Here is a 22,707-nt window from a genome sequence, read left to right on the forward strand (position 1 = left end):
GGTGTGCTCGTGGGAGGATTACCGGCACCTCTGCCCCTGGAATGTGGAGTGACATCACCCTTAAAAGCATTGTACAACATGTTTTGCAGGCTGGTTTGGAAATGCAGCATCCTTTCGGACTTGTGGTACGTTGGTAACATTTCTGCCACTTTATGCTTGTAACGAGGGTCTAGTAGCGTTGCCACCCAGTACAGGTCCTTCTCAAGCCTCTTGATACGGGGGTCCTTCAACAGGCATGACAGCATGAAAGACCCCATTCTCACAAGGTTGGATGCAGAGGTATCCATCTCCCCTTCCTCGTTATCAAGGACTACGTCCTCATCCACCACCGTCTCCTCCCCCCAGCCACGTACAAGACCAGGGCTCCCCAAAAGGTGACAAGCCCCCCGGGAAGCCTGCTCCTGTTGGTCTTCTGCCTCCACAAAGCCACCTTCCTCCTCTGACTCCACTTCTGACACCTCTCCCTGCGTTTCAGCAGGTGCCTGGGAACGTTCTGGTGATTCCGCCCAGAAATCATGCTCTTGGTCACGCTGGTCTACAGCGTCATCTGTCACTCGTCGCACGGCACGCTCAAGAAAAAAAGCAAAGGGTATTAGGTCGCTGATGGTGCCTTCAGTGCGACTAACTGTGACCTCGTCAAAAGGGCGCATCAGCCTGCAGGCGTCGCGCATAAGCACCCAGTAACGGGGGAAAAAAATCCCCAGCTCTGCAGATCCAGTCCTACCACCCAGTTCAAATAGGTATTCATTGACGGCTCTTTGTTGTTGCAGCAGACGTTCAAACATCATTAGCGTGGAATTCCAGCGAGTCTGGTTGTCGCAAATTAAACGCCTGACTGGCAACTTGTGCCGCCGCTGAATGTCAGCAAGGCATGCCATGGCTGTGTAGGAATGTCTGAAATGGCCAGACACCTTCCTGGACTGCCCGAGAATGTCCTGCAATCCTGGGTACTTCGAGACAAACCGTTGGACTATCAAATTTAAAACATGTGCCATGCAGGGCACATGTGTTAAATTGCCCAGTCTCAGTGCTGCCAACAGATTGCTTCCGTTGTCACACCCCTGACTTGGGGTCAGCCACCGATCGGCCTGTGAGTGCAGAGATGACAGGAGTGCAGATCCGGTATGGTTTCTGCTTTCCAGGCACGTCATGCCCAAGACAGCATGACAACGGCGTACCTGGCACATCGAATAGCCTATGTGGAGCTGGGGGTGCACAGGTGTGGAGGAGGACACAGCAGCAGAGGAGGAAGAAGCCGAGGAAGAAGACGACTTAGAAGACGACTTAGAAGACGACTTAGAAGACGACTTAGAAGACGACTTAGAAGACGACTTAGAAGACGAGTTAGAGAGCAAAGGAGGAGTAGAGGTGGTGGCAGACCCGCATGCAACCCGTGGCGGTGACACCAACTCCACTGTTGTTGAACCACGCATTCCCTGCTTCCCAGCCATCACCAGGTTCACCCAGTGGGCAGTGTAGGTGACATACCTGCCCTGACCATGCTTGGAGGACCATGTGTCAGTAGTCATATGGACCTTTGCCCCAACACTAAATGACAGAGATGCGGTGACTTGGCTCTGCACATGCTGGTACAGGTGTGGTATTCCCTTCTGTGAAAAAAAATTGCGGCTGGGTACCTTCCACTGCGGTGTCCCAATTGCTACAAATTGGTGGAAAGCCTCAGAGTCCACCAGCTGGTATGGTAAAAGCTGGCGGGCTAAGAGTGCAGACAATCCAGCTGTCAGACGCCGGGCAAGGGGATGACTCAGAGGCATTGGTTTCTTACGCTCAAACATGGCCCTCACAGAAACTTGGCTGGGGGCAGATGAGCAGGAACTGGTGGTCAAGGTGGAAGGCGGAGTGGAGGGTGGTTGAGACGGGTCAAGGACAGCAGAGGTAGAGCAGTAAGATGCTGGAGCAGAAGGAGGGTGGCTTAGCGTTTGGCTGCTGCCTTTGAGGTGTTGCTCCCATAGTGCTTTGTGTTTGGCGTTCATGTGCCTTCGCATAGCAGTTGTACCTAAGTGGGTGTTGGGCTTCCCAAGACTCAGTTTCTGACTGCACTCATTGCAAATTACAGCGCTTTTGTCAGAGGCACACACATTAAAAAAATGCCACACTGCTGAGCCTTTTGATGTGGGCTTTCTAGCAGTAACAGTAGAAGTTGGCGGGTGCGTTGGCTGGCTGACCACAGGTGCCAATTCATGTTGTTGCCCTACTGTTCCCTGGGAGCTGTCCCTGCTTCTTCTAAGTCTTATTCTCCTCCTGCCTCTCTGACTCTCCGTCTCTCCATCTGAACTATCCTCCTCTTGCTCTCTTCTTGTGGGCACCCACAAAATATCAATCTCCTCATCATCATTCTCCTCAGATGCATCAATTTCTTCTGACAGCTCACAGAAGACAGCAGCAGCGGGGACCTCATCACACCTTATGTCCATCTCTGTTGTGTTGCCTGCCTGAATTATGATATCTGGTGTAACGTCCGCATCTCCTTCATCTTCTTCTGGCAATAATGGTTGCGCATCACTCAGTTCAACAAACTCATGAGTAAATAACTCCTCTGACTCCAGTGAAGAAGGGGCGGCGGTGGTGGAGGAAGTGGTACGTGGGGTGCCCATAGCAGAGGAGGATGAGGATGTTGTGGCAAAGTTAGAAACAGTAGAGGATGGGGTGTGCTGTGTAAGCCAGTCAACTACCTCTTCAGCATTTTGGGAGTTCAGGGTAAGTGCCTTCGGAAAACTGGGCAATTTCCTAGGGCCACAGGATATCATAGCAGCACGGCCCCTAGTGCCTCTGCGTGGCGGCCTGCCTTTGCCTGGCATTTTTTTTATTTTTACAAAACAACAACAACTTGGGTGATGTTTCTGGACACGGAATTACTATTGTTATTTTTAGACAGAATGTGCAAAAGCTCACACAGCTAGGTGGCACTTGGTTGAAAAAGACAGTGGCAACAACAAGGCCTGCAATGGCAATGTATACAGTAGTGGATGTAGTATTGCCGGTGGAAAAACGTCACTCAGGTGATGTTTCTGGACACGGAATTATTATTGTTATTTTTAGACAATGTCTTAATAAATATCTAAATATCTATATCTAATATATCTAGTATATCTATATCTATATCTAACATATATATATCTAATATCTAATAAGATAAATGAAAAAAAAATTAATAAAACAAAAGTGATCTCTGGTTGGTGCTGGTGGTGAACTACTAGGAGCAGCACACCAGTCCCCAACACAGCTAGACTAATAGCTTCCTAAACTCTCCCTCAAATCCCTGCACACTTGGACACAGCTCTCTCCCTATGTGCTGCTAATACAGAGCAGTAGAAAGCAGATCACATTCACTAGTCAGACTCGGCAAAGCTACCTAAACTCTCCCTCAAATCCCTGCACAAATCTCTCCCTATGTGCTGCTAATACAGAGCAGAAGAAAGCAGATCACATTCACTAGTCAGACTCGGCAAAGCTACCTAAACTCTCCCTCAAATCCCTGCACAAATCTCTCCCTATGTGCTGCTAATACAGAGCAGTAGAAAGCAGATCACATTCACTAGTCAGACTCGGCAAAGCTACCTAAACTCTCCCTCAAATCCCTGCACAAATCTCTCCCTATGTGCTGCTAATACAGAGCAGTAGAAAGCAGATCACATTCACTAGTCAGACTCAGCAAAGCTACCTAAACTCTCCCTCAAATCCCTGCACAGCTTCTCTCCCTACACTATCTCTTCAAACACACACAGGCAGAATGTAAAATGGCTGCTGCGCTTCGGTTTATATATGGAAGGGAGTGGTCCAGGGTTGGGGGGGTGGTCCAGGAGGGAGAGCTGCCTGATTGGCTGCCATGTATCTGCTGACTCTGGGGTGAGAGGTCAAAATTTGGCGCCAGCTAAGGCGAACCCAAATGGCAAACATCGCCAAAAGTTCGCGAATTTGCGGACTTGCGAACACCCGATGTTCGCGCGAATTAGTTCGCCGGCGAACAATTCGCTACATCTCTATTTGGCAGCATCTTGGGTGATAAATTATCATATTTTGGAAATATCTTTTAGGTGAAAGCGACATGATTTGATAAGTGACTGGATATGAGGAGTGAAGGACACTCTTTTTGCCCCAAATGTAACGAAACTGGTGTTAATTTATTCCACTACCTATGGTCTTGTCCGAAGATTGATAACTTCTGGAACATGGTGGAAAGGTTCTTGAATCACAGGTTGAATTTAAATATAAAGATATCTCTTAGTTTCGCTCTATTACACATTAAAAAAGAGGAGGTGTTATCAAGCATTTTACCAGTCTCCTTAGTGCAAAAACATGATAAATTATTATTTTTGTTTATGGCTGCCTCTAAAAAAGCATTATTTTATTATTGGGTAAAAGAGGAAACCCCTCCTATAACAGAAATTGTGGGCGATTCACTAAAGTGCGTTAATGTGTAATGCATGGTTTTTCGCGTTAAAAATGACGCGCTAATTAAGTACAGATTCATCAACAAATTTTTGCATGCGGTACACGCATATCGCATGCGCTAAATAACGAATCATCACAATGCATTCGTTTTATCGTGTTGCGGTAATTAACGAACAGAAATAATATGAACGCATGATTCACAAATGAATATGAAGCAATAAACGCGCAAAATATTGCAATAATCTGTGCGAATATTAATGCCTAATTGGGGGAGGCGGTACTTAAATTTCTGATCATTTGTGAAGGCAAGATGGAGTTTGCACTCGGATTTTTGATGGATTTGGAAGAAGAGGCTCAGCAAGTATGTGAACATCCTAGGTTGTGTTAGAAAATTCGTTATGAAACGAATATAATCCTTTGTATTTCTACAACTGTTACCCATCCGTTTGGTTTGTTACTACGCAACACTAAAAGGAACGGCCGTATTTATCGTAGATTTCAACGGCTCAGCCTACTTCCGTTTGTGATGTCAGATGGACGGTAGCAGCATAGTGGAGACAAGAAGGCGCAAGGTGACAAAAGAAAGACAAGAGAGAAGATTATGGAAAATGTGGCAAAAGGAGAGATGCAGGTGTGGAAGATGGGGGGAAGAGAAGGCCTACAGCTGAGAATGACCGTGGCAGGAAAAAGGCTACAGCTATGTCCAAGCAAGAGATGGTGCACATAGTGTCCATTATGGAAAAAAAAGATTATGATTGCAAAGGTGGAGAGTACTCCAGGCCCAATACAAGGAAACATCATATCCTGGATATAGTAATCCATGGGCTTGAGAAAAAGTTTGGCATAAGCAGATCAAAAGATCAGCTTCGCAAAAGGTGGTCAGGTTTAAAACTGAGAGAAAGAGACCAACTTCAAAGCATTAGGCGGATCATTAAAAAAAGTAAGTTTTACATCATTATTATTATTAATGTGTACCACTACAGTGTGTAGAATTATGGTGATGTTCAAATCAAATTTTTTTTTTCAGAAGACAAGCGTAAAAAATTGCTGCAAACCCTATTATAGACGCTATTATAGACATGGTGCCTCTTCTTCTGTTGGGAAGCCTGAGATTCCAGAGCCTGGTGCCAGTGAGAAGGATGATGATGTTGAGAAGGATCTCAAGAAGGACCATAATGAGTCTAATGAGCATGGTCGTAAGAGCCAGGAAATAGAAAGCAATGAGCCAGACATTGAGTCACAATCCAGCGGTACCTCAGATGTAAAGGAAATTCATGAGGAAACGTTCCGTGCATCCTAGTAGCAGTACAGGTAGGTTTACATTACTCTGCATTTGTTTAGTTCCAAACAGCCTGGCAAAAAAATAATCAATACTATTTTTAACATTATTTCACAGAAGAAAACATGTCAGCTCAAAATGTGCTGTATCTTTGTATTGAGGGACAGCCAGAGCTTGAGACTTCAAAGGACATTTCCAATGCAGAAACAAACCAAGGCCCCGATCCAAATGTCTTGGAAGATATTGAAAAATGTAAAATGCTGTTGGCAACCATAAAACAATCTGTCAAATCATTAGAAACAACACTTGGAAATATATGCAAAAAGGTTTGCAATGCTGGTGTATAGTCTTGTTCTTCTTCTTGTGCTTCTTCTTTAAAAGCAGGTGTTTTCAAATGTTTTTAAAACTTGTTTGCATTTTGGTACAGTTTTACATGTTTTTCTTACATACAAAGCACAAATTGCAGGTTACTATTTGAAATAAATATTTGAAATAGATTGTCATGGCAGCAGTAGTGCCCTGGCATGGTAAATTGTTAAACCTGGCAGCATTTTACTTTGTGTCCACCAGACACCCCTAATTAACACACTATCAACATCTGGTCTCGGCCTCCCGCAGAGACCCTTAATTAAATATGCAACCAGGGACTGTGGGAAGGTGACAAATTCATCAGACAATGCGGAAGCTGGGGTTTTTGATCTGTTGATCAAAGAGAGGCAAAGTGTGGACCTAGGAACAGCAGGGGGGAACAGCATACAGAAAATATGGTTTATAGAAAGGGATCCATGTCTCCTTTGCTTTAGGGTTCACATCCTCATAAATCATGTATTGTTTATGAGGGGGCCCCATGCTTTCCAATGATACCAAACAAGGACTTCCTATACCCACCAGTTAGGAGGGATAGTTTCGGGGGGACTGGGACATGAGACACCCCTCATGTTTGGTATCATTTTCATCACCCACATATGGGTTAAAACAATCTCCTACTTTCATAATAATATTGGGTACTGGCAAGTACCAATATTATATGACAAGAAACTGGCATGAGAAGTACAGCTCTCTACAGGGGAGGGGTCATGTGACCAGTTCTTGGGTACTCCCTCCTCATGCATACGGTAATGAGGGAGTGGCCCAGCGGCACATAAAAAGCACACATGCCCATTTAGCTCATTCTGGAGGTCCTAACTTATGTTGGGGGATGGGCTCAACTTTCCAAACTCTAACCTCAGGAGGACACAAAAGATAACTCTGTAACGTACATAGGGTTTTCTCTGTGTTTTTATTCCTTTTTATTTTATTTACTGTTTTGTATGTATATGTCTCTTTTTGTAAAACCTCTTTGTTAAATGTTTACCTTTGTAATATTAAATATAAAATTTAATAAGTTCTGTCCTTTGGCTCTATAACGATCTCCACGTACCTTGTATAACTGCTCAGGCCTAAATATATTAACTGCTTGGCTGTATGTGTATTGAGTGGGGGGGGGGGGGGCAAGTTTTGTGTAGATGCTAATTAACTAGTGAGCTGCTAGCAGGGGGGGATGTTTGACTGTAATTTTAACCCTGTGGCTGGTAGTGTGCTGTTAAATAAGTGGAAATTAACCCTGACTGCAGTAAGAAAGTTTGTGTGTGATATATCTGGGTATTAGGTTTCTATCACCTGTTAATGATAGATGGTGGCAGCGAATAGTTCGCACTTTTTGGCGGAAGTTCGCGAACGGGTTCGCAAACTTTTTTTTTGAGGTTCGCTACATCTCTAGTGACCGGGTCTGGTGTTGTTCTATTTGAATCCAGTCTTTTTGATATGTGTGGTGGAAGATATCTATGACCCAGTTGCAGACAGTGGCTTGCCAATATGTTTTCAAGTCAGGTAGGCCAGTGCCTCCTTTGTTCTTACGTTTATACAGTATTTGTTTCCTTAAGCGAGGGTGTTTGTGCCCCCACACAAATTGGGTGAGTATTTGGTTTGCTGTTTGGAAGAAGCTCGGCTTGGGTGGTATGGGGATGGTTTGGAAGAGGTACAAGAATTTTGGTAGGATTACCATTTTAATTAAGTTTATTCTTCCAAACCATGAGAGCCTGGGTTGTTCTGCGTTTTTAAGATCATTCTTGATCTGTGGGAGTAGTTTTTGGTAGTTTATTTGGGGGGCTGAGTAAACATCTTTTGGTATGAGAATCCCAAGGTATTTGAGTATGCTGGGTTGCCATATAAATGGGAAGTTATCTTGTATTCTCTGGGCTTCTGTGTCTGTTAGTGTAACATCTAGTGCTTCTGATTTAGTGGTGTTGATTTTGAAGTTGTTATGGCGCCCGAATCTCTCAAGTTCTCCCAGGAGTGGTGGAATGGAGAAGAAGGGGGATTTCACATATAGTAGCAGGTCGTCTGCGAAGGCTGCTGCTTTAATTTCGCGCTCCCCTATCTTGACCCCTTGAATTAGATCATTCTTTCTGATTGCTGTCAATAGGTGTCCCATGGTTAATATGTATAGTAGAGGGGATAGCGGGCATCCTTACCGGGTGCCATTGGAGAGGTTAAATGGGTCAGATAGGGTTCCATTGACATGGCTTCTAGCGGTTGGGGAGCTGTATAATGCCATTATTTTTGATGTTATAGTGTCTCCTAGGTTTAATTGAAGGAGTGTCTCCCTCAAAAACTTCCATTTCACTCGATCAAACGCTTTTTCAGCGTCAATGGAAAGTAGCAGGAGTGGCGTTTTTGTTTTCTTTGCGTGGTGTAGGATGGTAAATGTTTTAAATGTATTATCTCTAGCTTCTCTCCCGGGCACAAAGCCCACTTGGTCTGTGTGTATAATTGTAGTTAGTAGTGGTTTTAATCTGGCTATTATCTTAGCGTACAATTTGGTATCAATGTTCAGTAGTGAAATTGGCCTGTAGTTGCTGGGTCTTTTCCTGGCTTCGGTATTACTGTTATGGTGGCCTCTAAAAAGAATCGGGATGGTGGGTTTTCTGATGAGAGGGAGTTAAATGCTGTCAGCATCTGTGGTAGAAGAGCTTCTCCTAGGGTTTTATAGAAGCCAATAGAATAGCCGTCTGGGCCCGGGCATTTGCCAGATGGGGTGGTTTTTATTGCCTGTGTGAGTTCTTCTAGTGAGAAGGGTTGGTTTAGGGCTTGCTTGGTTAGGGGGTTTGTAATTTTGGGCAATGGAGTGTCTTCGATGTATTCTTGTAGAGATACTTGCGTATTTTGTGTGGTATTTGATTTAAGGTTATAAAGGTTATAGGAAATGTGCCTGCATTAGGTCACGTAGTTCCAGTCTGGCTTTTTGTAAATTCCCATATACAGTATATCATTGGCTAATGTGGCTTTATGGGATAGTTCAAGGTTATGTATTGTTTGTATTAGCTGGTTGATTTTCTGGGTTTTGAATTTTTTTAGCCTTGAACCGTGTTTTATAAGATTTGTAAGATGCCTCTTAGTGTGCATTTCAGTGCCTCCCATTTCGTCAGTGGGGGGGTATCATCTTCCAGATGATCTGTTTTAAAATTTGCAATGGTTTGTTTAAGTTCCATGAGGCATATTTCATCTCGCAGTAGTGATTCGTTGAGGCGTCATGTCCACTGGCGACTTGGGAGGTCCGGTATTCTTATGTCTATGTGTATGAGGTCATGGTCTGAGTTGATTTGCGGGCCTATTTCTGTATGGGTTACCCAGTTTAGTATGTGGTGTGTAATCATTATATAGTCTAGTCTGCTGTACTGGTTAAAGGGAGGAGAATAATAAGTATAATCTTTTGTTGTGGAGTGTTGTATCCTCCAGGGGTCAGCTAGCCTGTTTGAGGTTCTTAGGGATGAGATGCATAAATCAGCCATGATCAAGGTGCGGATCAATGGGTTTATTATTGCAGGTTACCGAATCCAGGCGAGGCGATCCTTTAGGGGTGGTTGTTTCATTGCTCCGTCTGTGGGATTGGGGGGTTACATAGGTAGTCAAAGAAACTGGGTAGAGGGGAGGAACTATGTACAGTACTAATAGAAGCAAAATTTGTGTCTCCACGGGATACGGTCCCGTGGTCGCCCTATGTGGGTGTTGGTGGTCCTCAGTGGACCTTGAGTATGTTAGCATTGGTTGGTACAACTACGTCTCTTGTCTCCATTTGCTGCTATATATTCGGATGGCAGCACCAGATGGGGGAATTGTTAGGTTAGTAACCTTGGTAGTGTGTATCTTGTCTATGTTTGTCATAGTTAGCCATGCTTGTATTTAAGTAAGGGAACGCGTCTAAAATTGGGATTATAATAGTATCTTCCCTTTCTTCGTTAAGGGCCCGGTTGTGATTTGGGGGTATGACTTAGGGCTTATCTAGTGGAGAGCGTTTGGTGTTACCTGGGGTAGGTTGTGTGTTAGGGTACCTTAGTTTGAAATGGCTAGTGTAGTGGCGTTTTCCATCTCGGGGGTAGTATAGTATTGGAGCTTGTGCTCTCTGCCTTTGTGGGCATAATGAGCAGAATACTCCCCCTGGGGTGGGCCGCGTCGTGGTAGCCTTACTTTACCTTTTGCATATCTGGTGGGGGGTATTCGATGTTACCTGGGATGGATTGTGTGTTAAGGTACCTTAGTTTGAAGTGGCTAGTGTAGTGACGTTTTCCATCTCGGGGGTGTTATAGTATCGGAGCTTATGCTCTCAGCCTTTGTGGGCTTAGTGAGCAGAATACTCCCCCCGGGGTGGGCCGCGTCATGGTAGCCTTACTTTACCTTTTGCATATCTAGTGGGGAGTATTCGATGGTACCTGGTGTGGATTGTGTGTTAGGGCACCTTAGTTTGAAGTGGCTAGTGTAGTGACTTTTTCCATCTCGGGGGTGGTATAGTATCGGAGCTTGTGCTCTCTGCCTTTGTGGGCATAATGAGCAGAATACTCCCCCTGGGGTGGGCTGTGTCATGGTAGCCTTACTTTTACGTATTGCATATTGTTTCTGAGGCATATTGTTTTCCGTTATCCAGGGAGACCAGTCTTAAAGTTGGAGTGGTAGGGCTGTAGGGTTTTTTTTTTTTTTTTTCCCCTTTTTTTTTTTTCCCCTTCTCCCCCCCCCTTCTCCTCCCTTCCCCTCCCCCCCCCCTTTCCATCTTTCTTTCTACTGCATTTTCTTTTCCCACTGTTGTTAGTTATTTTAGGGGTAGGTTACTTTGGGGGTTTTAGGTATTGGTCTCCCTGGTTTGGGTCGCATCACCTCTATTTTTATAGGGTTACACTATAACAACATCAAACAAAATAATAACTTGGTTAGGTTCCTTCTCTGAGGGTTTAGAGCAGGATACTTTTACCCTCTGGCCTACTATTTTTCAGATAGGCCTTGTACCCAGGATTGTATGCGGGTGTTGTAGCTAAATATTCTGGATAAGCAGAAGTTGTGTCTCAGGTAGTGCTATGTCTTTGTGTAAGACCGGATTCCAAGGTAGAGTTGGATGGCACAGTACTTGCTTGACGGTGGTAGTAGTTTTATCCCATTTGTTGTCTAGGCCAGCGTTTTTCAACCACTGTTCCGCGGCACACTAGTGTGCCGCGAGATGTTGACTGGTGTGCCGTAGGCAGGGCCGCAATTTTTACTTTCAAAGGGGGCCCGGCGATGCTACAGTTTTTCTTAGTAGCTCGGGCCCCCTTTAATAAAATCCGGGCCCTGTCATTGGTTGCGCCCCGTGTGTACGGGTGACGTCGGTACGCACGGGGCGCAACCTTATAAAAGGGCCTGTGTGCGTTCGCGTGTAGGCAGAAGTGCAGAGGCGTCACGCCTGAGGGATACGAAGATGCTGCTGAAGCCACCAGAGAAGCCGCCGAAGAGCAGAAGTAAAATGCTGCTGGGCACCAATGTATTAGGGGGGGCCACGGGGCACACTGACTTATGGGGGCACTGCTGCTGGGCACCAATGTACTAGGGAGGCACTGCTGCTGGGCACCAATGTACTAGGGGGGCTGGCTCTTGGCACCAATGTACTGGGGGGCACTGCTGCTGGGCACCAATGTACTAGGGGAGCACTGCTCTTGGCACCAATGTACTAGGGGGGCACTGCTGCTGGGCACCAATGTACTAGGGGGGCACTGCTCTTGGCACCAATGTACTAGGGGGGCACTGCTCTTGGCACCAATGTACTAGGGGGGCACTGCTGCTGGGCACCAGTGTACTAGGGGGGCACTGCTGCTGGGCACAGAGTTACATTTTTTAACATTTTCTAATGGTGGTGTGCCTCGTGATTTTTTTCATGAAACAAGTGTGCCTTTGCCCAAAAAAGGTTGAAAAACACTGGTCTAGGCGGCTCGTTAGGGTCGGGGATTCTCCATGCGTCTGGTCCTTTCCAACTGGGTAGCGTCATGGTCGGTAGGGATACGCATTTTAAAAATCCTTCTAGGTCTGCTGGTACCTTTAGTGTTGCTGGTTTGCCTTTGTGGAATGCTGTAAGGGCAAATGGAAAGCCCCATTTGTATTTGATTCCTTTTCATTTGTAGGACGTGGAGTAGCGGGGGCAGTGCTCTTCTCTGTGCCAGCGTTGATCTAGATATATCGGAAAAGAACCTCAATTTTGTGCCATCAAAATCAGTCTCTTTGGTTTGGTTAGCTTTGGCCATCATTTGTTCTTTTTCCATATAGAAATGCACTCTGCATATGACATCTCTGGGTTGGGTTGCGTCTGGGCGTATTGGCCGCAGTTCTCTGTGCACTCTGTCGATCTCTACATGTGTGGTGTGGTGTCTTCCAAGTAGTTGGTTGAATATCCCCATTACCTCTGGGCGCAGGTCTTCTACGTTGGTAGTTTCTGGGAGGCCTTTAATGCGAATGTTATTGTGTCGACTTCTATTCTCTTGGTCGTCTAGGTGCTGTTGAATTTGTGTGGCTTGCGACTCCATTGTTCTCTGTAAGATGTCGATACATTCTGATTGAGTCGTGTAGTTGCTTTCCAGTGTTGTTACTCTCGTGCCCATGTGTTGAACGTTTTTGTTTAAATTGCAGATTTCTGACCGAAGGGTTTGTTCTAGTTTGCCGACCAGTTTAGTCAGGTCCATCTTTGTGGGTAGGCCAGTCAAGGATTCCCTGATAGCCTGTAGCTCTATTGCAAGCGTGCGGGCGATGAGGGTGTCATCAGCCATTGGGTTAGGTTGGTTGGGAGCGTGCTGCGACATAATCTCTAGCTCTCCGGGTGGGCTCGTGTAGGCCCCAAGGGAATTCTCAGATTGCGCGGTTGGGGCTCTCCACGGTGCTTCGCACTTTTTGTTTGGCTTGTCTGTGCGGGTATTATTCCTGTGGGGACCTCTGTGGGCTTGGGTTGGGTCTGTCTTGTTTGCGGTGTTTGCCCCAAAACGGGGTGAGTTCATTTCTGTGCCCCATTCCATACCCTCGCCCGCGCTCCATGCTGGGGACTCACCTCCGGGAGTTGCGAGGTCCATCTCACTCTGTGGTCTGCCGTGTATCTGGGCCTGGACCACTATCCGCTCGGTGAGTGAGTTTTGCGGTTGTGTGGGCCCTAGTGGGGAGCCAGGGGTTTGTATATCACCTCCTCTGGCCGCCTCTTCATCTAGGCCACTAGTCCAAGATGGCTGCCGCGTGTCTGGAGGGTTGCTGTTACTCTCCTCTCTAGAGCGGAAAAATTGCCAATATTACTTTGAGGGGTATTCCCATCCGTAGTAGGTTTTGGTTTTGCTTTTTTTTGTTTGGTTATAGCGATTCTGGTGCTGGATTTTATGCTATGGAGACTTTGGGTGCGGAGCTCTCACACCATGCGTCTGCTCAGGTTCAGCATCAGGCCACGCCCCCAAGGGCCATATTTTTTAATATAATCAAACATCAGTGCCCGTTTGAATTTGGAATTTAGGCCCCTGATATTCCAAGAAAGTAACTGAAGTGAACCTTCATCTTGGAAGTTAATTAATATTAGTGGAGAGTAGGGCAAAGGGCTTATACCCATCCCACCTGACGTGAGACGTGCTCATGGGGAGCGAATAGTTCACATTTTTTGTAAAACAGTGAGGTGGCACCAGGTTCCGCTGTCCCAATGTATCCAATATATGGAAATGTCAGTGGTATGGAGTTCTCAAGTGTTTGGCCCTGGACCTGGTATGTTAAGAATAGGCAGTCTCACCTGTCATATTGGCAAGTTACATTTGCTACCCTTGCATAGCCGTTAGTTTTGTTGACTGGGACTGGCTCTTGTTGATTGAGGCACCTGAGTATTTAGACAGGCCCTGGCTTCTTGTGGCATCTGGAAGGCGAGGGCTCTATCTCCAGCTTGGACCCTCTATTTGGCCAGATATATCATACCAATGTAGGGAGGTAGTGCTGGGTCCCTGCAGTCCTTGCACTTACCCCCCTCCTGCAGCTGTTTCCTGTAGGGGAGCAGGCACTGAGATTGTGTCTGTGTGTTGTGAGGAGCTGCCTAGCAACCAGCTGAACAGTAAGCTCAGGGCTTCAGGAAGTTACAAAGCAGCCTGGGAGCCACCAAAAGGAAAAAAAAGCTGGAAAGCTGAAAGAGGAGGTCAGAAGGAGGAGAAAGAAAGCTCCAGAGCTCAGGAAGCTGCACGTGGGCTCAGAGAGCTGAGCAGCACAAGAAGAAGCTGTCCTTTTGAACAGTCCTGACTGGAGTAACAATCACCTGCAGGGGAATCCCATATGAGTAGCTAAAAGGGCTAGTAGTCACACTACAGGTCTGTAGGTGCTGAACTCGCCTGAAGGTTCAGTGTGAAGAATCCACAGAGATTTCTGGAGTTAGTATAATTAAAGTGACCGTAATAAAGGAGCGCTTGAAGATTTACAGATTTAAGTGAATCATTCACAAGTGAACTGAAAAAGGAGTTTAACAAGGAGTTCAACAAGAGAAGCAACAGGAGAAGACCAGCCAGCCTCTGTCCATTTGAATCGGGACCCAGTTTACTGGATATACCTGCATAATGTCATTGCTCTTATTAGTTTTATCTTTCATGTTTGTGCTTCCAAAGGTAACGTCTTCCTTTAGCCCTCCAGCTGACTATCCCTACTCCATAACAATATCTCCCTCTCTGCTCCATTCTACACACTGCTGCTCTTATAATCTTTATACATTTTTGAAAAATCTAGCAACTCCAACCAATACCTCACAAAAGCATAACAATTTTAAATCATTCTCACACCTCCTCTCCCTCTCCTTACTGCTCCTACTTGCCGCAGGCGATATCTCTCCAAATCCTGGTCCCTGCTGTATACCAATTTCCTATTGCCCACGCAATGCTTCTCTTCTGGTAAAACCCTTACAAACCACTAACCTGTCTAACCTTATTCAAATTCCTACTCTCTCCTCTTCTTATCTCCCCTTCTCTTTTGCTCTTCTTAATACCCGCTCTGTAACTAACAAAGCCGCTTTAATTCATGATCTGTTTTGCTCCAAGTCTTTTCACCTGTTTGCCATAACAGAGACCTGGCTCTCTCAGAATGATAATGCTATTGAGGCAGCTCTCTCTTATGGCGGCCTTTCCTTCTCCCATACTCCTCGTATTACTGGCTGTGGGGGAGGGGTATGGGTAGGGGTTCTGCTCTCCCCTCATTGCCGGTTTAAACTAATCCCTATACCTCCTACTTTCAGGTTTCCTTCTTTTGAGGTGCATGCGGTTCAGCTGTTCCACCCTCTTTCTGTGCGGGTGGCAGTTGTTTACAGGCCTCCTTCAAAATCCTTGGCTACGTTTCTCTCTGAATCCTGGCTCTCTTTTTTTCTATGCTCTGACACCCCTGCAATCATTTTAGGCGATTTCAATTGCCACATAGATGACCCCTCTCAGCTCTGGCCCTCTCGATTTCTCCATCTAACCACCTCCTTTGATCTCCGGCAGTGGACTAATACAGCTACCCATAAGGATGGTCATTTCCTAGATCTGGTCTTTTCCAAAAATCTAGATCTATCTACATTTAACAGTGAGCCTTTTCCTCTTTCAGATCATCATCTTATCTCTTGTTCTATCTCACATATGTCTCCTTCTCCTTCTAATAACACTCAGCCTAAAACCCCGATTCGCAACACTCAAAGAGGGGATATAACGACTCTCTCTAACTCTCTTAGTTCTAGCCTCTCCTCCTTCTGTGCTTCCTCTGATCCTGAGTTACTTGTAAATACCTACAACTCTATTTTATCATCCGCAATTAACACTTATGCCCCCCTGCAGCCGCAACGCAGTCGTGCCCACAATCCCCGTCCCTGGTTTAACCCTCAGACGAGATTTCTGCGTTCCTGCGCACGATCTGCTGAGCACATTTGGAGGAAATCACGCGTGAAAGCTGACTTCCTCCACTATAAATTTTTTATGGTGTGTCTCAATACTGCCCTATCCCAGGCCAAGCAAGTATACTGTAACACACTTATAAATAATAATAAATCAAACCCGCAATGCTTATTCTCCATATTTAACTCGCTACTTCATCTCTCACCTAATGAATCAATCGTATCTGAACACACCCCCCAGAACTTTGCTGACTTCTTTAAAAGTCGATTCTATCCGCAAACAATTTTCCCAACCTTCAGACACTGATAATCTCAACCTTCCTAAATCTCCTCTCTCCGTATTCAGCTCCTTCAATCTCGTAACAGAGTCTGAAGTTTCTCAGCTTCTCTGATCCTCTACGCCTACTACCTGCTCACTGGATCCTATGCCCTCATCCCTACTAAAACAGTGTGCCCCTGCCCTTACTCCAGCTCTTACCCACTTATTCAATTCCTTTCTGGCTTCTGGTACTTTTCCCTCTCTCTTCAAACAAGCATGTGTCAAACCCATTCTTAAAAAGGCTTCACTGGACCCGTCCTGCCTTTCTAACTACCGTCCCGTCTCTCTCCTGCCCCTAGCCTCTAAACTCCTGGAACGTCTTGTCTTTTCTCGTGTCACTAACTTCCTCTGCACCCATAATCTGCTGTACCCTATGCAGTCTGGTTTTCGGCCTGCGCACTCCACTGAGATGGCCTTATGTAGAGTGGCAAATGATCACCAGACTGCCAAGGCCAAAGGACGCTACTCGGTCCTCATTCTCATAGACCTTTCCTCTGCTTTTGATACTGTAGACCATTCTGTCCTTATGCAAATTCTCTATTCTCTGGGTATCCGGGATCAGGCTGCATCCTGGTTCTCTCCCTATCTCCTTCTCTGTTGCTCTTGCTAACAAATCCTCTACCCTTGTTCCGCTTAGTGTGGGGGTGCCTCAGGGCTCTGGGCTTGGTCCTTTGCTGTTCTCCCTGTACACTCTCTCTTTAGGAGACCTTATTTCTTCTTTTGGTCTTAAATATCACTTATATGCAGATGACATCCAGATATATTTAGACACCCCTGCACTAACCACTGATGTTCAAACCCAGATTGGTAACTGCCTCCTGGCTATCTCCTCCTGGATGAACCGACGCCAGCTCAAACTTAACCTAGCTAAAACAGAGCTCATGGTCTTCCCACCCAAACCTGGCCCTCCTCCTCCTTTCACCATTACTATTGATGGCATGACCATCAACCCTGTAAATTCTGCACGCTGCCTTGGGGTTATCTTTGACCAGTCACTCTCGTTCTCTAACCATATTAATAACACTGCCAAAACCTGCCATTTTTTCCTCCTCAATATTGCCAAGATACACCCCTTTCTTTCACAAGTAACAGCTAAAACACTAATACATGCCCTTATCCTTTCCCGCTTAGATTACTGCAATCTCCTACTAACTGGCCTCCCACCTCTCCCCTGCAATCAATTTTAAACTCTGCTACCAGGATCCTCCTGCTCTCTCCGAAGAGAGAACCTGTTCAGCCTCAATTAAGCTCTCTTGCATGGCTGCCTGTTAAGCAAAGGATAGCTTACAAAATCCTTCTGCTAACATTCAAAGCCCTTCACTCCTCTGCTCCTCAGTACATTTCTTCACTGGTCTCCCTGCCTGTTCCTGGTTGTCTCCTCCGCTCCTCTCAGAGCCTCCGTCTTTTTATACCACCCACACCCACTCGTCTTAAACCTTTCTATCTCGCTGCTCCTTACCTCCTGGAACTCTATACCTAAAAACTCACCCACTCTCTTTAAGAAAAAGCTCAGCTGTTACCTTCTGGAGCACTAAAACATTATTTTGCCCAGTCCTGCGCTTAAGGGCAAATGCCCATACCTGGTGCACTCTTACCTTCCAGTTTGTGCCTGTATGTTACCCAACCACTTAGATTGTAAGCTCTATGTGGCAGGGACCTCCTTCCTACTGTGTCTCATACCACATAGTAGGTGCACTTCTGGATCCCACAAGGTGGAGGCACTGCGCTAACAAGTACCAGGTACCCAGTCTCTCCAATAACCACTGCAGAGTGATTCAGGTTTGTCCCGTGCCATCAGGAAAGCACCACACGTGGAGTGTAACACTGTCAAAAGTGCCAGAAGTGATGTGGATAGGGTTACACCATATTTCAAGTTGGCCTCACAGAATCAACGTTTCCCTGCTGACGTTGTAGTTCTGCTGTGAAATCTGGGAACACTGAGGCTTTCTTCCCATCCACCATAATGTCTGGACTTTGACGCACCTCCTGAAGTATTGCATCCTGATCTCTGAAGTTGGGGAGCCGAATTAGAAAGGACCTGGGGGGACTACATCCTACCAGGCACTCGGTGAGCTCTTTCAACCACATAGAATTGTGAGAGGGGAGCCAATGGAAAGGAGTTTTAAAGCCATCCCTCAGCGAATGCCACCGGGTCTGCACCTTCCGCTCTTTCTGGGAGGCCCACAAGATGGACATTGTTGCACCTCTGTCTGTTCTAATTTGTCCATGCAGGATTTGAGTTTTGTGTCAAGGCGGGTCAGTGCAGCGGGGAGAGGGTTGCAGGTCTCCTCCAGAGATTCTGTTCTCTGTTTCCTTGACCCACCCTCACATGTTCTGTAGATCCGCCCACAGCAAGGAGAGGTCTGTCTTTACTTCTTCAAGTTTGGTGGATAGCGATATCCAGCAGTCGGTTATGGCATCCAGAAGTAGTTGAGTAGCAGCCTCTGGTTGTGGCGGTGGAGGGGAAGGAAGGTTGCTTGGCTCAATTTGGGCCCTTTTTGGATAAGCTCTCTTTTGAGAGGGGTGTTGTGCACACTGTTCTTATTTAGAGGCTGTGTCCGACTTTGTTTCTGTGTCTTACTGCCACTTACTGTCAGGTATACGTTTAGTAAACGCTAGGGTAAGTTTAGGATAGAGTATTGGAGACTGCCAAGTTCGTGATTGGATACTTGGAGTATAATTGTTTAACTTGCCATCCTTGTGTCATCGCCATTCTTTGCAATTTTAACTTTTAAATTAAATTTTCGTTTCCTAGTACTTGTGTTCCAGAGTTACAGCGATTGATGAGGTAATTATTTTTTTAGCTTATTGTTTTAGCTTATCAATCTATAGTCCTGCAGCCAACAGAAGGATGTATGTATTGTGCATAGATATCAAGGTCTGCAGATTGTATGCAGCAACTGTTATGCCACACGTGTCTTGCTCCGCCAGTTGGTGTACGGCAGAGTAGAGGCTTGTGGTTCTGTTTAATGAACAGGCTAGACTCCTGTGATAGCCTGGAGTTACTAGCTTCTTACATGCAGCAGGCTTACATTGGGGAGGGCCTGCACTGCAGGACTTTGTGGGGTTAAGAAGGGAGCCCCAGGGTTCCCCAAGGTTTGTTCTCCCCTCATCTGTCACCCTTCCTTGATTGGCGCATTCAGAGTGCTGCGTCGCACAGTACCCTGATTCGGGTTAGGCCTCTGGCGGGGAACACAATTACATGAGTCCCTGGCTTTTTGGGGACACTGTGTATGGGGGCTACTGTCTATGGGGAAATTGCAGGCACTGTCTATGGGGTAATTGGGGGTACTGTCTATGTGGTCAATTGGAGGCACTGTCTATGTGGTCAATTGGAGGCACTGTCTATGGGGTCAATTGGGGGCACTTTCTATGGGGGCAGTACTGTCTATGGGGACACTTTCTATGGGGGTACTGTCTATGGGGGCAATGGGGCACTGTGTATGGGGGCAAAACTGGTACATAGTTATAACTCACTTATAACTGACTGCCTTCTCTCTATATTTGTATTTTATATGTAGGAGTTGCTATATTTAGTTTTCCTTAGGTAGTACAGTATGGGGGTATAGCACATGTGCGTCTGATCCCACCATTTCAACTATATAAAAGGAGTAGTTTTAGAAAAAAAATTGGGTGTGTTAATTGGGGTGTGGCCACAAAAGTGGGCATGGTCAAGTCTTTTTGTCTCTCTTTTCATTTTTCAAATGTTGGGAGGTATGCTTTATAGTAACCTGATGCAATAAATCTTATTGTAGTAGACAGGCTAAGAGGTTAGATGACCCTGAACAATACATTTCCAGGCCTGGATTTGTAGCAAGGCCATAAAGGCCCAGGCCTGGGGCGGCATGCCGCCCCGCCGCAACAAAATTTTTACATTTTGCTCCCTTACAGAGCAATGGGGTCCTCTCCCCACTGCTCTGTATGGGAGTATAAACGTTTGCATGCACATGCGCACTCACGCAGGGGATGGGAGATGGGGTTGTGTTCACGCATGCGCGGGAGGCGCAGAATGGGGGCGGCCCCTGGGGGGCACAAATTAGAAATCTGGTGCTGTACATTTTCACTAACAGCTTGGCAGGTTTTTGGAAATGAAAAAAAGAGGAAATGTGAGAGCAACTCACTCCTGGTAACCACCAGCTATTTTTATTTTTAACCTTTCATTGTCCTATAAAATTTTCTGACACAAAATATTTTTATGATTACAACTATAGCATATGTGCCCACAACATCCACAGCCATTTTATTGTAATTAATAAGTCTAACTTCACATGGTAATTAGGGATGCACCAAATCCTGGATTCGGGGCGAATCCAGCCTTTTTTTGATGGATTCGGTTTCGGCCGTAACGAATCCGAATTAGCATAAATTAGCATTCGGAAAGGGTTAAAATTTAGGGGGGGAAATTTTTAGCCGCGCACTGCAACTTTTAACCCTTCATGATCCTTATTAGCATATGCTAATGAGGATTCGGTTCGGGATTCGGCAGAATTCATCAGTTGGGGTTCGGTGCATCCCTAATGGTATTATAGATAAGCAATACGTGAGTCATAATGTTTCCTTTGAAACTTGTATCTACCTTTAGATCCTAGTGTATTTTTTCTGCTCACTGGCTGGTTTTCAACACTATTTATAAGTAAGTTTCATTAGCAAGTAATTTCTCTGGTCCAAAACAAAGGTCAGGTTGTTCTTTGCTAGAAGCCTTCTTTGCAGTGATGCAAGCCTGACCGCAAGCACAAGATGGTCCTTTAGCAAGGATTGCAGGTTTTTGCACGGGTCTTATATATAAGCAGCAATAATTTCAACTAGCTGCTGGCTACATCTGTTAAAGTGGAACCTCTTAACAGTTTCAGATACTGTTGGTGCAAAATAATTTTCAGCTACTAAGAGGTTGTTGTAGAGACTAGAAAGTGCTATTCTGAAACAGTTTGCATTGGTTTTGGAGGATGTATTGAGCTACATCCTCCAAAACTATTTGGACCCTAGCAATCATATAGCTGCTAAAATTCCAAATTACTCTAGCAACCAGGCAATGATTACATGAGAAACTAGAATACGAATAGGAGTGGGTCTGTATAGAAAGATTAGTAATAAAAAATAATTATTACATTGTAAGATCAATTGTTTTTGGCTGCCATGGTCAGTGACTTTTTTAAAGCAAATGATTAAAAACTAATAAAAAGACTAATTTAAAAATTGGTAAGAACTGGCCATTCTATAACATATTAAAAGTTAAATTAATTGTCTCCAGTGAGCAGTCACTGGGTTTTATTAAGGGATACTAAAGAGTGAAGTCTTAATTTTAGAGCCAATGACAGTCTGCAGCACAGTATGCTTCTGCACAGGGTCCAGTGACCTTATTTGAATCTAGAAAGAAATGCAATCTCTCTGCATATGAATCCCAGGAGGATGGCCTGGCAATGTCAAACTCCTCTATGGGGCCCAGGGACACCATTGTGAAAACATAGGGGCCGATTCACTGAAGGTCGATAACGCTTATTGCATGCTTTTTTGCGTTAAAAAGCATGCAATAATTAAGTCCTGATTCATTAAAGTCATTTCGCATATGTTAAGATGTATATCGCATGTGCAAAAAAACACACTATCGCAATGCGTTATTTACCTCGCATTACGTTCTCGCATAGAAATAATACTAACGCATGATTCACAAACACATATGAAGCATTAAATGCGCTAAATATCGCATTAGTCTGTGCGAATATTAACACTTACTTGGGGCAGGCGGTACTTAAAGATAATTGTGGTTTGTGAGCTTTTGGCCCTAGAGTGATGCATTCTCCAGTTTTCAGGGAAACGGTAATTTTCAGAAAAGTAGTTTTCCGAAAGTAATGGTTACGTGTGTAAAATTGTGCGCTAATATAGCATGCGGCGAAATATATTGCGTGCAATGGGAAATAACGCACGCGGTGGGAAATAACGCAAGATAATCGATCATCGCGAGTTAAATAACGCAAAGACCATCGCGTCTTAATTATGATGCCTGTCTTTTTAGTGAATCGAGCGCTAAGTCGCAAAAAATAAGAAGCGATAACATTTTTAACGCATGCTATAAATAGCTCTCGTTTTATCGCCCCTTAATTCATCAAACCCATAGTCTCTTATTAAGTTTCTTTTTTACTCATTGAAATCTTGTAGTGGTATTTTTTATGCATTACATCTAGTGATGAGCAAATCTGTGATTTCACTTAGCCATAAAATTCGTGAACAAGAAAATTTGCGCCACTTTTTTTGTCGCCTGCATCTTTTTTTGTCAGCCCGTGTCTTTTTGTGGTTAGACCACGACCACCTTTGCTGCGCAAAGAATTTTACTGCGGCGAATTTTCACAGAAGTTTTGAGAAACAATTCGCCAATGGTGACCTGCGGAAATTCGCTGCGAATCCAATGCTGGTGAAGAAATTCGCTCATCACTAATTATATCCCATATCCCCGTTCTGGATCCCTGTATTAGGATAGAAGAGGCTTATGGCAGCTTGTAGTGGAACATGGCT

Source organism: Xenopus tropicalis, chromosome 5, assembly GCF_000004195.4.
Source record: "Xenopus tropicalis strain Nigerian chromosome 5, UCB_Xtro_10.0, whole genome shotgun sequence".
NCBI lineage: Eukaryota > Metazoa > Chordata > Amphibia > Anura > Pipidae > Xenopus > Xenopus tropicalis.